The sequence below is a fragment of the Sinohyriopsis cumingii genome, chromosome 12 (assembly GCF_028554795.1).
Source record: "Sinohyriopsis cumingii isolate HCF-2022 chromosome 12, ASM2855479v2, whole genome shotgun sequence".
In the NCBI taxonomy this organism is placed as follows: Eukaryota; Metazoa; Mollusca; class Bivalvia; order Unionida; family Unionidae; genus Sinohyriopsis; species Sinohyriopsis cumingii.
The window spans coordinates 79018492-79035388 of record NC_142972.1 but is presented as its reverse complement, the minus strand read 5'-3'; the positions used below and the strand labels follow the sequence as shown (position 1 = coordinate 79035388).

Genomic DNA, 16897 nt, shown 5'->3' with positions numbered 1-16897 from the left:
AAATAATTATAAATTTAGGAGTCATTTTGTACTTTATATTTACCAAAGGTTTTATTAAATGGAAATACATTTATATTTGTATGGAACAAATCTCGCTATCATTACTAATCATGTAATTTCTTCCGTAAATAAGTTACAGAAAACAAAACACTGGGCTCTATTCAAACATGTATGAAATGGAAATTCAAAACCTCGATAACATCCAAGAATGTGCATATAATAATAGGCTTTATTCCGTATAAGAACCTTTGAATAAACGCAATAATGTCCATGCAATTTTGAAGAAAATCTCATGACTATGCAGGACTGTGATTATTTGAATGAGGTTACTCCGTACAAATAATTTAGAATTGTATTTTGATCTTATAAAAACTACCGTGAATCATTGCCATCATTTCCAATTCTATATTGCGAGTTACAGACGATAATTATCATAGAATAACGGACTCTTTTGACGTTTGTTATGTTTAAAAAAACTACTTTTATTTGCTGCATACAGTTGAAGGTATGTTTATTTTGATTGCATTAGATACGAATAATACCAAACTCTTTTCTTTTTATTGAAAATCTCCAGTACGGCTTTCAAAGTATCATAGATTCCAAACGTTTATGTGATTGAGATCATCGTCGGATTTATCATCCCCTCCGAGGTCTATTGAGCGACATTGCCACGGTTTGCAGATGCTGTTTAATTATATCGCCCATCCATCGTTAGAATTTGTAACAATGTGCCTTTCTAGCATTTGAATGTTACATGATTGAACTGGGTGCTACATCTAGATATGTTGATATATTTTGGACAAATACCCTCCCTAAAAAGTATACATGAAACAGTTTCTAGCATACAACTAATGTGTGCCCAATGTCACTCGTTGTTTTTTTCTTTCTCGATACTGTCATTTCTTGCACGTCTAGTGGGAACGTGTCCACATCTACAGATAGGATTGTATGTAGGACTGTACAATTCTTCTCCATGTGATCCGGATACAATATTATTGATTAAACTGACGTAGTTCCGTCTTATTGCGGTGTGTATGTGTTTTCAGGAGTTTCACTGATGTATCACCAATACAATTGTTTGGGGAATTTGTATATATATATATATATATATATATATATATATATATATATATATATATATATATATATAAAATTCTGTCTCTTATCGACACAATCCTCTAGTAAACGTTACATGTATAAAAAGGGCAAAATAATAACGTGGTTTATATAAAACTTTTGACCCATTTTAACGATTTTACCTGTTTATCTTTATATCTTGAATGTTAATGTATTTTCCTTCTAGATTTGTATAAATATGTACCGTATTTGGAATGGTTTATCTTCCTAAAGCCTTGTATAGCTAAGTGAATCCAAGAGTTTCGCTGATTGCACATCATCAGAAAGAATATAAATTAAGCTAATATTACCATTTAAAAAGATGAGCAAAATTAAAAGATAAACGAACCTTTGTCTTACGAGCTGTAAGTCGATATAAATGTTTACTCCAATCTCATTGATCACTGACATGGTACACAGTCCGGTTAAAAGTTACCATTAGGGACGTAATCATGGGTCAAGAAAGTGACTATTCCTCGGATTTGTTTTATATAAAGGGTGTCACCTACATGTAATGGGTTCGATGTCCCACAGTTTTTTAGTAGAGTTTTATCTTATATATAAACAACCACATTTGTCTGTTTGTCTTTCTTTTTGTGTACCGCCGGCTAAACGTATGTCGAGGTCAACTAAAAACAACAAATGCTTTTATCTGCCGTCGCATTATGCACAGGCATGTCAGGGTCCCCCCTCCCCCCCCCCCCCCCCCCAGTCTTCTTGCTGATTATTCCTAGCAAGATGTACATAGTTAGATTTGACGATACTTTATGCAGCGGCAGTTATTGGTCTATGCATGTTTTCAGTTGTATCCAACTATACGCGAATATAAACAGTACTATGGTGATCAACTCTTCAAAAATAGAAATATCATGGGAGGGAAAAAATCCAGCCTATTTAAAATTAGAATCGGAAAGTTTTCTTTAAAGTCGGTATAACCTGAAGAAGTACTAAACACGATAAATTCCCAAATTTAAACATCCACTAAATTATTCGATTTTTCACCAATTTAAAACAGTAGGTATCACTACAAGCAAACACGTATGCATCTAATATAAGGTGATATACTAATCTGGAAATGAATCTTCGTGTAGAAAAAAAAATAAAATGAATAATCATATTAGTGTACACAAATGGACCTGTGGATCAGGCTTAGAGGAGTTCGGCTATACACTTTCCTGATCAATAAAACACGTATCAACACATTTTAACTACAATACTTATTTGCTCCAGCTGTTTACATGATATATAATACATCGCCATAGAAGACAGCTTAGTAGGGAATATACACTTCTTCAAGTACCTCGTATTATTTAATAAACGCTTTGTGGGGAAAATACGGTAAAATCAATTTTCCAATGAGAAGATACAAATGCTCACAGGAAGTATCGAGGAAAGGAATACTGCGCTTGCGCAACTCTCATCAAAACATCGGCAGGTTGCTGAGGCTGGAGATTCGAGTTACAATCATGCCTCTGTTCCACAACAGCAAAAATGTGACCTGAGATGACATCGAATTTTAAAAATAGCACTTCTGCAACACACGTTTTTCGCTTAATCGGCGTTAATTCAAATAGAACGCAGTCTCTTACCTTGAACAGGCGGTAAACGTAGCGATGATCAGATGATACAGGTAAGATTTGTTTGTTTGGATTCCCACATAGAGTTAAAAACAAATGTGATACTTTAATTTACAGTGACAAGTTAGATAACACACACACACACACACACACACACACACCATTATTCTCAAAGTACTGTTGATTAGACCATAATGTATATAGCATAGTTCAGATCACTATCCGTACATGGTTAACATTGCATTCTTAATAGCGAAATTAGCATTTTACTATTAGAGGCAAAACAATAGCTGTGTACCATGTCATGCCAATGATGCTATCTTTAGATTCGTCTTGCACAATGTCAGCGGCAGTCAATTAGGTAGATTACTGACATTTTTCTGTTACTTTTTGTGTGGTATTTGTTGAAGTTGAAATAAATTCAGTGAATTAGAAGAAAAGATTACAGAATAGAACAGAATGAACACAAAACAGATTTCCTATCAACATCTGTACTAGTCCTTTATTTATAGATTCTTAGAAAAATAATTCCTTTTTGAAAATGGCACATTTTGACCTTCACATAGAAACACTGAGATTTGTATTATTTCAAAAACCACCTCTGTAGTTTTCTTAAAAATATATATCCATTGCTTTGAACAAATATACAATGATATGTAAACAATTAACGATCATTAATTGTTATTTACTTACCAATTGCCATATTTGAATGTCATATTAGCAAAATAATCAGAAATATTTGATGTTTATGTAAGTATTCAAGCAGTATCAGATTATGTATTGACTTGGTAGCCATTCAACACAAGTAGGTTATTTAGTGCTGAGGCAATAAGTGTAAACTGCTTTGCTCAGCAACACACCATGATAACTATGGTAGCCAGTCCAGTCCAATGGTAGGATTTGAACCCGCACACTTTGACTGCATATCTAGCGTGTTAACTAAGGAGTCATAAAGACTGTGGCAAGTTAGAGAGTGCATCAGGCCTTTTCTGCATCATAGTTTTCATTGAACTAGGCCGGACAAAAAAAATGTGTTTCTGGCCGGCGAATTTGAGCACTTTTTCTTTCAAAATAAAGCACAAAAATCACATTAAATATGTTTTTTTCTTCTTAAACACCTCCCACCGCCTACCTCAATTTTAAAACCAGTGCAAAAGGAAACACAATTTTTTGTTTTGTTTGGCCTTTTAATATTTGAAAGTGATATGATACAAAGTTGAAAGTCATGTGATATGTCCCTTATCCCCTATACAATTGAAAGTCATGTGATATGCCCCATGTCTCCTGTGAATTCTTCCCGTGATAATCACAGACTTACTATTTTATATTTGGAATTCTATTAATTTTCACTTTAAAACATTCACTGCTAAAATAGTGAAAAATTTGAAAAAGACAGTGTTAAAATTGAATGTAAATGTTAAGTAAACATTCTGTGAGCCAGAAATTGTCGAATATGTATCATTAATTTTGTCTGTTTATACATGTTTTTAAATGATTGGATATTTTAATAACTTTTGTTCTTGTGGAAAATGATGCAGAAGTACAGAAAAATAATTTGAATATACATTCAGACCATGCTTCTATCTTACCAAGTAACACAATGGTGGTAAATAGATATTTGATACAAATAGAAACTAGGTTAATAAATAAATACTTCTTACAAACCTGCCCCTCGGTATTATTAATTTCTTTTAAAGTCCAGAGAATATTTTGTATGCTATCCATAGGGTGGGACATATGCTAGCCATAGGGTGTGGCATAATATGCTATCCAAAGGGTGGGACATATTATGCTAGCTATAGGGTGGGGCATATTAAGCTGGCCATAGGGTGGAACATATTATGCCAGCCCTAGGGCAGGACATATTATGCTAGCCATATGGTGGGGCATATTAAGCTGGCCATAGGGTGAGGCATAATATGCCAACCCTAGAGCAGGACATATTATGCTTACTCTATGGTGGGGCATATTATACTAGCTATAAGGTGAGGCTTATTTTACTAGCCATAAGGTGGGGGCATATTATACTAGCCATAGGGTGGGGCATATTATGCTAGCCATGGGGTGGGACATATGCTAGTCATAGGTTGAAGCATATTATGCTAACCATGGGTTGAGGCATATTATGCTAGCCATAGAGTGGGGCATATTATGCTAGCCATAGAGTGGAGCATATTATGCTAGCCATAGGGTGGGCTATATTATGCTAGCCTTAGGGTGGGGCACATTCTGCTAGCAATAAGGTGGGCCATATTATGCTAGCCATAGGGTGGGGTATATTATTTTGCACAAGAAGCATGGGATGATCAGTTTTATTGGCTGACAAAAATGTCTTACTAATTAGCTTAGATCAAAAAAGTAAAAGAACAAAAGGTGAAATCTCTAGCCAAAACTGCTTACCTTTATTATCAAAGCAAAGGTACAGTTAGAATCCTTGTATGAAAAACACACCGCATGGTAGGATGATAACATGATGTGTTTTAATTTTTTAATTTTTGACATGATGGGGGTCTTTTGGAAGATTATTAAACATGGGGCATGTATATAACGTAATGTTCCCCATACTCTTGCTATATATGTTAAGAAAATGGATTACTTACTAATTAATAAATTATACATATGATTGTTGTTTTTTTCTTTGCTGCTTATTTAGATTTTCTTCATAATATTTCTTTGCTTAATTGTTCCATAGCAAATAAAAAATACATAGCATGCACTATACCATATAAGGTATAATCAAATGGGACTTGGAAGGGTTTCAACTGTGGAAATTATTTCTTAATTATTTCATTATTGACATTTTTATGTGAGATGAACATTAAAGCAGATTAAAATAATTCAGGCAAGACAAAATTAGTGGACAAATGAATAAAATTATATAAATATAAAAATTTGTAAATTAGTAATAAATAAATAAATATTAAGCAAATTAAGAAAAAAGGAAAAAATAACTAAAATAAATAAATGAAACATAAATAACATTGACAAGAATAAATTAATATTTTATAATCATAAATAAGAAAAATAGAAAGAGAAATTGGTTTTGCATGAGACCAACATTTTGATTTTTTAAATCAAGTTTAAATATTTTGTTACTTTTAGCTGACCAAAATCTTTCCATCTTTTCACTCAGAGGTCATTTGTTCCTTAATCGAACAATTGTTTCATACTTAAAAGTGGTCACTCCATTGTACTGATGGTACAAAGGAAGCATTTTTTTTACCTAGAAAGACACTGATTAGATTATGGCCCGTCTTGTTAATTGAGGTGTAAACATGTACTTTTCAGCATACACAAGTAAGTCTTGGAAGTGTAACTTTAAATTGGTTAATCTCTCCATTGTTATTTATAAGAATTTGAATAAAGCCACACGATTGCTTACAGTTTGCTGTTGGAGTGAATACTCAGGGTAAATTGTTGTTCTTATAACTCTACCCCTGTTAATGGGATTGGGGCATTGTGATGCATTGATTATTGTACTGAATGTATTGATTGGAAAAGATTTATTGAGAATTAATTTAACCCAGAACTTCCTGTAGTTTATAAAATTTGACGATCTGTCAATGTTTAATGCATCAAAATGGTTTGGAGGTAGTATCACAGTATGTTCTACCTTCATGTTATTTATAATGCAAAGAATTGTATTAAGTTCTCAAGCACTGCTTAGTGTTGTCAGATAAGTGGTTTGTAATTGTTGTAAATAACAACATACCAACACATGAAATAATAATCAGGGAAAGCATTATAATGGTATGTCAAGGTCTTCATAAATCCATGTGAGTACAATTCATTGTATTGTCAAAGAAAAACCTCAGATTTGTCCAGAAAACTGAACTAGTGTAAGCTTTTGTGCACTTGATTGTTAGAACATTATGGGAACTGCATTTTAAATGGAAAGGCATTGCCAGTCTTTGAACAAAGGTGACCTATCAATCATTGGGTTGATATTATTTGGCTTGAGGTGTTTCTTCTCTGACAGCAGATCCCAGCTGTTGTATGCCAGCAGCTGAGCTAGCAGCCTCCTTGTCATAGATATCAGCAAAAATGTACAACATGAAAATTAGAAAAGAAGAAATTTATTTATGAAACCGTTTTCCACCAGAAATTATTAATGCTATGTTTTTATTATAAAATACTTTGAGCAGGAAATTATGCAGATTGTCTGAATTACATCTACCACTATTATAACTACTACTAGTATATGTAATGAAGATGATTATGACAATGACAGTGATGATGATGATAGAGATGATGATGATGAGTGCATAGATGTTCAAGAACCAAGTTTTGAAAAGTCAGCAGTCACCTGTTTACAAAAAGGTACAGACAAAATCCTGTCAGGACAAAATCCCCCCCATGACAAAATCCCCTACGCAGAATGAAAGATAGGACTTAATCCAGTCTAAATTTATAAACTTTTTAAACCATTACAAATATATGGCCCCATCTTGAAATGCGATATGGAAATAAAATTATAAATATGACATGTCATCAATATCAGTTAGATTTAACTTAATTATGGATTTTCTTGTTTTATATAGTAAAATTATGGCTTAGCTTTTAAGCAGTTACACCCTAGGGAATAAAAGAAGAGATGTGACATGTCATCAGTATACCCCATTTTTAATAATAATTATGGAATGTAATGTTTATTTAACAAATTTATGGCTTAGCATTTAAGTAGCTTCCAAAAATATAACAATAACGGTTAAAAGCCGTAAACTCTGTACTTGATATGCAAGTGAGCTTGCAAAGCACATGCATGTGCAATTAGTCTTTAGATCAAAACTATAATTAGGCATCTTAATCTCCGTGTCTGATCCCAAAATATAACAATAATGTACTTATGAAAGTGAGGTGGCAAAGTACATGCATATGCAATGAGTTTTTAAATAAGATGATCATAAGGCAACTCCTTGTCTGATACCTAACCGACACATTGTAAGCCTTTTATCTACTAAGCCCACAAAAAACTTAAAAGGGCCCAGACTGATACACAATGATGTATAATTGTTATGATTTAGATTAAAATGGGCTAAAATTAGACTGAGGGGAGGGGGATTATGTCCTATCTGTAATTTTGCTTAAGGGTTAGGGGTATGGGAAAGACTAGGGTACGGCTCAAGAGTTGCTTGCAATTGAAAGATTGTGAACAATTGACAATTCTACAACTAACGACGTGTAAACTTCATGTAGAATTATCCCAACATTTCCAAGTGTAACCACCAAGGGTGAGACTGAGAGAAAGAAATTCCTAAAAGGGTAGTGGCAAAGGCTATGGTAATCCCATAGGACCATCACTGAAGTAAGATTCATGAATCCACAGTAACCATGTAGGTGGAGTTCGAGCTCATTATGTATGTACAGACAGACAGACAGACAGACAGTTGATGTACTCTGTATCACTTTATCTCCATGTTTTTGTGAGTGTGTGGTGATAAAATATCCCTCTACTCTTTGGTTTTCAAAAATAAAGTCGGAAATGAAAATGAAACAGGGATAAAATGTTCTATTTAGGCAATATAATTACCAGAGTAAAAATATAAAAAAATCCAAAAAATCCAGTCATCATAATCAGAAAAGCAGAATTGAATTGGATCAACATGAAAGCTAAATCCATTCATTCTGGACCATATGGAAAAATTATCGCAATGTACATTCATTCAAAATATGACTCTAAATTTCAGTGTTAAGTAGACCAAACATCTATTCTTTTTTTAAACTACTGTCTAGTGAATGATGGAGTTCAAAGGTTGCTGGGTGGTGCTATTGTGCACATTAATATTGTAATGTATATTGTTGAATCTACGGCTGTGTATTTATTTTTTGAATACAGCATAAATTTAAAAAAGAAAAGAAAAAAGATGGATATCTGATTGCTTCCTTTGGTTGCAGATAAATCTGTCATGTCAAGATAAATACTGCAGATGTGTCAGTTATGTCATTGAGTAATTTGCTACATGTACGTAGATCATAATTGACCCTTAAAATGGACCTAGCAATAGACTTTCAAAGCAAAATATTAAAAAGAAATCATTACAGAATTTTGATAAAGAGACATAAATCTTAAGGGAATATCTATTCAGGAAAACATAAACTTTAGTGGCTGATAATTTGTTCTAGCAATGGAAGACATGGCAGTTTATGAAAGCAATTGCATTGTCTAATACCTCAGAAGTCCACTTCATTTTTAAAGTTCCCAGTTATTTAAGCACTTTACATTTTTTTGGTATTTGTATTTGTACATAGACGTTTTACAGGGTCTATTCAGGGGCTTGAATACCTTTCTTCTGGTGGCAAGGTCCAGTACTTTTTGGGAGAAATTTGGTCAGGTCTGGATCTCTGTTTACTTGCAATGTCCATTTGCCAATAACCCTTGTGGCAAGTATTGAACAAACACCATGCAGTAGTGATATTGTTAGCTACCCAACTACCTGCATACCTATGGAAGAGTATTTGAGAAAGTCATCTTTTAATACCATAAAGAAACATATTGTTATAGCAGCACTATTTTGTATTTATTTTCCTCTGGAAAATTTTACGATTTAGTCTGACACCATTATGTTTTATCAACCATCGTGGACTCCTAAAAAAAAGAATGTGACTCCTGGATTTGACGAGTTAGGGGGTGACTGACTCCCCGCCTGAAATCGCTAGTTGGGCTAAGGCTGCAACATTACATAATGGCTTATATTTTAACATCTTTGCTTAAGAGGATTGTTTAGTGGGAGCGTTATAAGACTTCATTTCTTAAAGCATCTATCTGTGATTTTTACAGTGAATATGGTTGCACTAGGAGAAAACTGCAGAAGCTCATGAGAATTAGTTTTTAAGCATATGTTAATATTTTGTATCATCAAAAATGGACTTATTTAAGGGCTGCCACCTGAAGAGCTCCAAAATACAGAACCCATGAGCCCTTAAGGAATTGGCATATTACAACACTACATTTTACGTTTAAATCTGGAATGGTTCCATTAAAATATGTTACATGTGGTAATCTGAGAATGTAGCATAAGTGGATAAATATGTAACTTCTGGTAACCCTACAACTCTCAATAATCAGATAAAAATGTAACATGGTAAAATATCAGTGACAGAGATATTATTCAGTTATAGGCTTTTGTACAGTTTAGTACACGGTTTTATTGATCTGTGAAATATGATATTGTCTGATGCAAAGTGGAGGCCAGTATATCTATTTCACAGCCCAATCAGACAATGTTTTGAGCAAAAGAAGAGCCCATATTTATTTTATTACTTTCATAAGAATTATAACTACAAGTACGTAACAATTCAGAATGAATATTCAACAGGTTTTGTTCAAGAATCTTATCAAAACAGATAATGGTATAAAAAAAAGGCCCAGTCTGGGCAGCTGAGATGACATTATCATTGAAATTTGTGAACAAACTTGTAGGTTATGTCTGGATACAGTAATGAGCTCATTGTACTGAAATATGCTGTTAAAAACCTGAGAAGAAGAGGCTGCAGTATTCTACTTTGGTAAATACGGTAACTAATTATGATTGTTCCATAATTCTCATTTTGATATATGTATTAGTTGTTTCCACTCATCATATTTATTTATAGCAAATTCCATTATTGTTAGTTCTCTCAGATTTTCCGTGCCACAGTGTCAAAAGTGTAGTATAATATCGACAGGCACATTTTAGTTATTCTGGGTCATTCAGTATGAATACATTTTTATTACATGTATAATTCTTGTGGGTGGTGTGTTCAGTACTTCCAAGTTCTTGGTTCAGCTGAATACCCATGGCTTGACATATTGTCTTTTTACACCACTTGAACTATGGACCACAGATTATATCAGTTAATCTTGTTTCAGATGTCTGTTCCAACCATATCTTGTTGTTTCAAACCATATCTCATGTTTATAAGTGATGCTTTCTTGTATTGCTGACCATCTTCCATCATCGACTTAGCACAGAGGATATTAAGTACACCATCCAGCTTGTTGGTCTTAAAATGTTCAAAATTAGATGACTTGTTTCTCTTTACCAAATACTTTTTACATACTGTATCATGTCAGTTTTGATTTATTTTATTTTTATTTTCAACTGTTATGGTGCATATATCTTGCTCAATTGAAGAAGTGACTTATTTTTTTTTATACAGTGAAATCAGCTTTACTTTGTCAAGTAATATCATTCTTCACTGGAAGCCATTTTGATGTCAACAACTGCAGCCTTTTACTAGCATTTTGATTGGTTCACCTTATAGGAAAACCCTGTGATCTAAAAATATGTGTGACATGTGTGACATGTTCAGCCAGTTGAACTACAGAATACTTGTTTTGAAAGCAGTAATTTGTTTTATTAGCAGAAAGTAGTTGTCCATGATTGCTAATTCTTTCATAAGTTTCATAATTCATTCCAATGGCGGATGAGTCATCATGTATGATGTCTTTGATTATTGGTGCATGTATTTGTCATCATAGTTGGATGTGCAATCGAATTGACTGCTCTTTTGTAGTGATTGTAAGATCAATAGCATTTGCTGTGTATGAACTAGATCAATAGGTTGAACACTCGGTGCTTGGTGCATTGTAAAATGGTTGCAGTCAAGACATGGAATCAAAATGATATGATGGGATAGAAATCAAGTATGCAGTTACCATATTTACTTGAGTGTCAGTGACAAAGACCCAGATCTGCTGTTATATAATGCACTAACAAAGCAGGGTCTACATTTTTCCTTGAATCATAACTGGGATGAACAAGAACAACGATTAAGATCTGCCAGTTGATTATGTTATGGTATATCTGTGTCTGTATGGTTGAGTTGGGTATGTATTATTCATTAGCAAATACAGTATTTTTCAACATAAATATTGGAGTATTAGCTACCTGAGTGAAAATTATAAATTACTGCTTGGGTATAGTATTACATTAATACTAAATTCAGGATTGTAACTTGTGTATAATGGGGGGGGGGGGATTGTGGATTAATTGTACTTATTAGTTGGGGAATTGAATCTGAAACAGTATTTAGGTTTAAAAAAAGTGGAGGTCAAAATAAGCCCTGACCCACTTGACTGTAGCCACTATTTTTAGGTTTGGGTCAGTTACTTGTAACTGTGCAGGCTAGTTCATTTTTTTTGTTATTGAAGGAGATTGACTAAAGTCTGTTTTATCACTAACCTTTCAGTTTTCTGAATAAATCTTATCCAAATTAAAAATCGTAAGTAAAAGCTTTGACAACTTTAGAAATCAGTTATTTTGAGCAGGTAAATGAGTTATAATTTCTGTTAGAAGTATAAGTTTGTTGCCAGTGACAGGCAACATTTAAAGTCTGTAAGATTCGTTTATTTTTGCAAGTCATGTGGGTGTATTTTGTGCAAGGCATTGTGTGGGTGAAATACTTCAGGGTCTATTACAGGACTGGAAATTTTGTTGGAGGTGGTTTTCCTTCCTTTATTTGAGAATAAAGGGCGCCTTTACTAAATATACAAAAGTGTCAGTGGCAGAAATCTGGAACATAAAAGGTATCTGGGGCAAATGCTATAATAATAATAATAATAATAATAATGCTTTATTTATAGAGGGTAACTAATTAGTCAAGGACCATTCTCCCTTGAGACTATCAATTTAGACTTGGCCATGCTTCCTTTTATTGAATTTAAGCCATATCTTTCTGTATCAATATAATTAGGTTACATTGACTTGTTCCCTATGGTGGTTTTGTTTTGTTTGCTCATTGTACTTTCCAGAATCATGCAGGGTACATGTATACAGATATCCAAGGGCTCACATGCTGACAACCTTCATTTACTAGCTGAAGTAGAATAGCAGTTGGATTCTGAAAGAAAACTTCGCTCTGGATGGTAGGTCAGAATCTGCTTTCAAATGTATTATGAAAGAACAATTGTTCTTTATTACTTGGGAAATAAATTATATTCATGGTTAACACTTATTGGTGTTATTTCAGCTAACAATTTGATATTGAGCAAGCTTAACTTGTTAGTGAAATGCCTAATTCATCTCTGTGCCACTTTTATAAAGGACCATTAAGTGTTAGTAGCTGAGTGGGTCACATTGCCACTTTTATAAAGGACCATTAAGTGTGAGTAGTTGAGTGGGTCACATTTCATTTAATAAGTGAAGTATACTTCATTTATAAGCAAAATGCCTACTTCACTTATTTGTCACTTATAAGTGACCAATAAGTGAGGTAACTGAATGGCTCAGATTTCACTTATAAGTGAAGTAAACATCATTTATAAGTCAGATGCCTAATTTACATATGAAATGCCTAATTTGCATATAAAATCTTGAACCTTCACCTGTATGTCACTTATATGACTTTATATGTAGCGGATATATGTATAGGATTTCGCATAAGGGAGTCAGAAATCGCCTTTGCCACGTGTACTAACTACGTGAATTGGCATTAAATTAGTTTTTTTCTGTTCATTCAATAATGTACCCCCAGTTTATTTGTAAAGTTAGAAATCGGTTCAGTTGAGAATTATTGACATTTTTGTTTCAGATTTTTCTGAGAATCTGTTTCATTATATTACACACTTCCCCCCAGTTGTTACGACAACTTTTTATTCTGACATTCAATTATTTTATACATTTTTTCTAATATTCATGTAGGTTTTTGTTTCCCTGTCAGTGTCCAATTTGATAGTGCCCTCCATTTCCACAGAACATCAGGACTGATGCATTTTTGTCTATACAATTTATGTTCAGTTTTATATTCACAGAAAGGGGTTGCACACCTTATTTTTATTTTAATTGTGTCAAGTGGTCATACACCATTCATTCAATTAATAGATCAATAAAGGACAGCTTAACAGTACATAACCTCTTGCTGTTGTGTAGCATAAGTACTTTCATGATGAAGGACCTTGTCTGCTTGATGTGAATACATCTTCCAGTACTGTGGATAATGGTCAGTAGGACACAATCTACTACACGTTGCACTCCCATGCGCAGAACAGCCATCTATTTCAAGGATGTAATATTAATGGACATGTGTTGACTTTGTGACCAGAGAAAAATAGATTGTCTTTCCTTCAGCAAATTTTATATCTTGAATTACATTTATCCTTTGTACTTTCCCAACCAGCACCACCCCCCCACCCCCCGCCCTAATATTGTTCTTTAAGGGACAACTTAGTAGTTAGCCATGCTGTATCCCATCTCCAAGGTGTTAAGTTAATTTCTTATTCAATATCAATTACAACTAGTTGTGGGTAAATCTTTTCGGTTAAATAAAATATGCGTCACCCTAACTTACAATAATATGTATTCCTTCCCTTCATTAATTATTGAAACACCAAATTCTCTGCAGTTTGACATTGATAACTTGTTCCTGTAACTCATGTCACATTGTTTACATTGATACTTGTTCCTGTAACTCATGTCACATTGTTTTCATTGATACTTGTTCCTGTAACTCATGTCACATTGTTTACATTGATACTTGTTCCTGTAACTCGTGTCACATTGTTTTCATTGATACTTGTTCCTGTAACTCGTGTTAAATTGTTTACATTGATACTTGTTCCTGTAACTCGTGTCAAATTGTTTACATTGATACTTGTTCCTGTAACTCGTGTCACATTGTTTTCATTGATACTTGTTCCTGTAACTCATGTCAAATTGTTTACATTGATACTTGTTCCTGTAACTCATGTCACATTGTTTACATTGATACTTGTTCCTGTAACTCATGTCACATTGTTTTCATTGATACTTGTTCCTGTAACTCATGTCACATTGTTTACATTGATACTTGTTCCTGTAACTCATGTCACATTGTTTTCATTGATACTTGTTCCTGTAACTCATATCACATTGTTTTCATTGATACTTGTTCCTGTAACTCATGTCACATTGTTTTCATTGATACTTGTTCCTGTAACTCGTGTCAAATTGTTGTGTATGCGTTTGCTATTGCTCCTTTAATAAAGGTTTAACAATTGAACATCGTACAAAAGAAAAGATGGTGTAAATTTTATTGTTTGCCTTGTGCATCCACTGGGGTGTGTATTGCTCACACAATATCAACAACAGGCGAGTTCACATTTGGCATTTTATAACATATTATCTTTGTTCATTGTTTTCTTGCATGAAATTTTTTATTTTAAGGGAACAGTGTGAGGACAGTCTATGAGGAAGTATGGCCACAAGAAAGGCTTTTAGGACACATACTCACCTAGACTGCCTCACTTGTTCAGAGTGCACATGGTTAAATTTGCTATCCATGTTGTAAACTATGGTCAACTGAAGTATGGAATCTTGCCAATTCAAAGCATATACGATGGGCAGAGGAAATGTCCTGCCCCTCTCCTATTCAGAATTTTAAGGTTTCTTTCATGCAGAGGCCTTAGGGCCATGCAAAGTGGTTATCTTTTCACATTAAAGAGTGTTCTAGGGATCTAGGAGATTGATACCTGTCGTGTTGGAGATAGGTTAGGCCTACCCAGAAGCAGACTTTGAATGTTTGAGGATTTGATCACCTTTCATTCCCAAGGGATGAGCAGCTGAGCATATCTCATATTCCGTGTAACACATTCCCAGGAAGGAGAAATGTTGAATGCCTCACAGCTTGTGTAATGGGTTGTACCCTGCCCTGAGTGAGAAGCTGCACTGCACCTCATCACTTATGATGTAGTATGCAGCACCCATTATAGTGATGAAACGGATGAACATATCTATGTTACTTGACTCATCATTGGTCAGTGACCAGTGACCTGTCAAAGTTTTTCTTTTTCACTGGACAGGTTGTCAGTTTGTCCAGGTGACACCACAGATTGTACCAGTCACCAGTCAACTCATGCTGGTCACTTTTTACCGATCATCATTTAGAGGCCTTGCAGTACAGGAATAGTGAGCTTCCTCCCTCTTCCCACTCTGCTGTTACATCCTTCACAGGAATGGAAGTCTGCCGTTGTCATTCAGAATAAGGAAGGGGACCAGATTGGTACTATAGCAAAACATTTTGAGGAATTTGGAGCAAGGACGTGCAAGAATAAAAGAGATATACTACCATATACGCTCGCTGAGTCCAACTGCAAACTGCAAAGACCCAGATATGCACTTGCATAATGTTTTGGCAGATTTGGGTCTGTGCAGTTTGTTTGGAGTAATTAGTAGAATAAGCAGCATAGACCCTGATCTGCATGTGCATTATGTTACAGCAGATTAGGATCTTCATTGTATTGTAACTAAAAATTTATAGTAACCTTGAGCCAAATTCCATTGCAGATATTGTCAGTAAATTCTTTGTGAACATTGCCTTCATAATAAAAAGAAGATACATTGGACTTGGATCATTCAGGTTTTAAAAAAATGTTTTTCCTCAAAACTTCCAAAAGATACTGCTGTATTTACTTGCTTATGTATATCTATATTATCTATATTATTTTCACAATGATAGTTTCGACTTTATTAATATTAGTATGTTATGATCATAGTTTGTACTTTAAGGATGAGTCATGTAACAAGTGCATTGATTTATTCTTAAAGTTCTAAGGTTATCTTTTTGTATCAGTAAACATCATGTGATCTGACAAGGAGATGAGTTCTAGTGAAAGGCCAAGCTGACCTAATTTATGATCAGTTGGATTGGAGCACCAGATCTGTTTACTGATAGAGTGATTTTGAAATATCAAGATCATTCATTCAAGCCTTGCATTGCATTCTCTTTATTGCATATATGAATACTATGTAATATAATTATTTTGTAGAATTAGGCATTTTTAGTAGTACTATCAGTCTTGGAAGAGTTATTTTGAGAATATTGATTCCTTTATTTAATTTAATCATTTGTTGGTTCCTTTATTTAATTTAATCATTTGTTGGAACTACAGTACTCTAACATTCATGTAAAGACTATTTGGATATATAATAGCTGTATTGGAAATACTGTGAATTCATTAAAAGACATTTTTGGGATTATGTCATAGTGATTCTTCTGTACTGTTGATACATCAGTACATTACTTGCGATCTTTTAGAATACCTTCGGAACTCGTTCAGATTACATGATAATTTTGGATTTGATATAACATTTAGGACTTTAAGAATTCATTCACCATACTGTAAGTTACTTTGACTTTTTCACTTTGTATTATTGGGAAATAAATTATATTTTCAGTTATACAAAAATATTTGGTTTTGCTCTTTTTTGTTACTTGTTTTATGACCAAAGAGTCATAACATTTTTAAG

At 33.8% G+C, this 16897-nt stretch overlaps 1 protein-coding gene across 1 annotated transcript in view; it reads left to right on the top strand.

Moving 5' to 3' along the window:
* The first annotated feature begins 2559 nt into the window (after positions 1-2559).
* The window catches only part of LOC149786798 (tubby-related protein 4-like), a 341424-nt gene continuing 327086 nt past the window's right edge, over positions 2560-16897 (top strand). The window contains exons 1-2 of the mRNA XM_089977301.1: positions 2560-2746; positions 12427-12540. The gene's annotated coding sequence lies outside the window, so the exon portion shown is untranslated. The remainder of the gene's footprint in view (positions 2747-12426; positions 12541-16897) is intronic.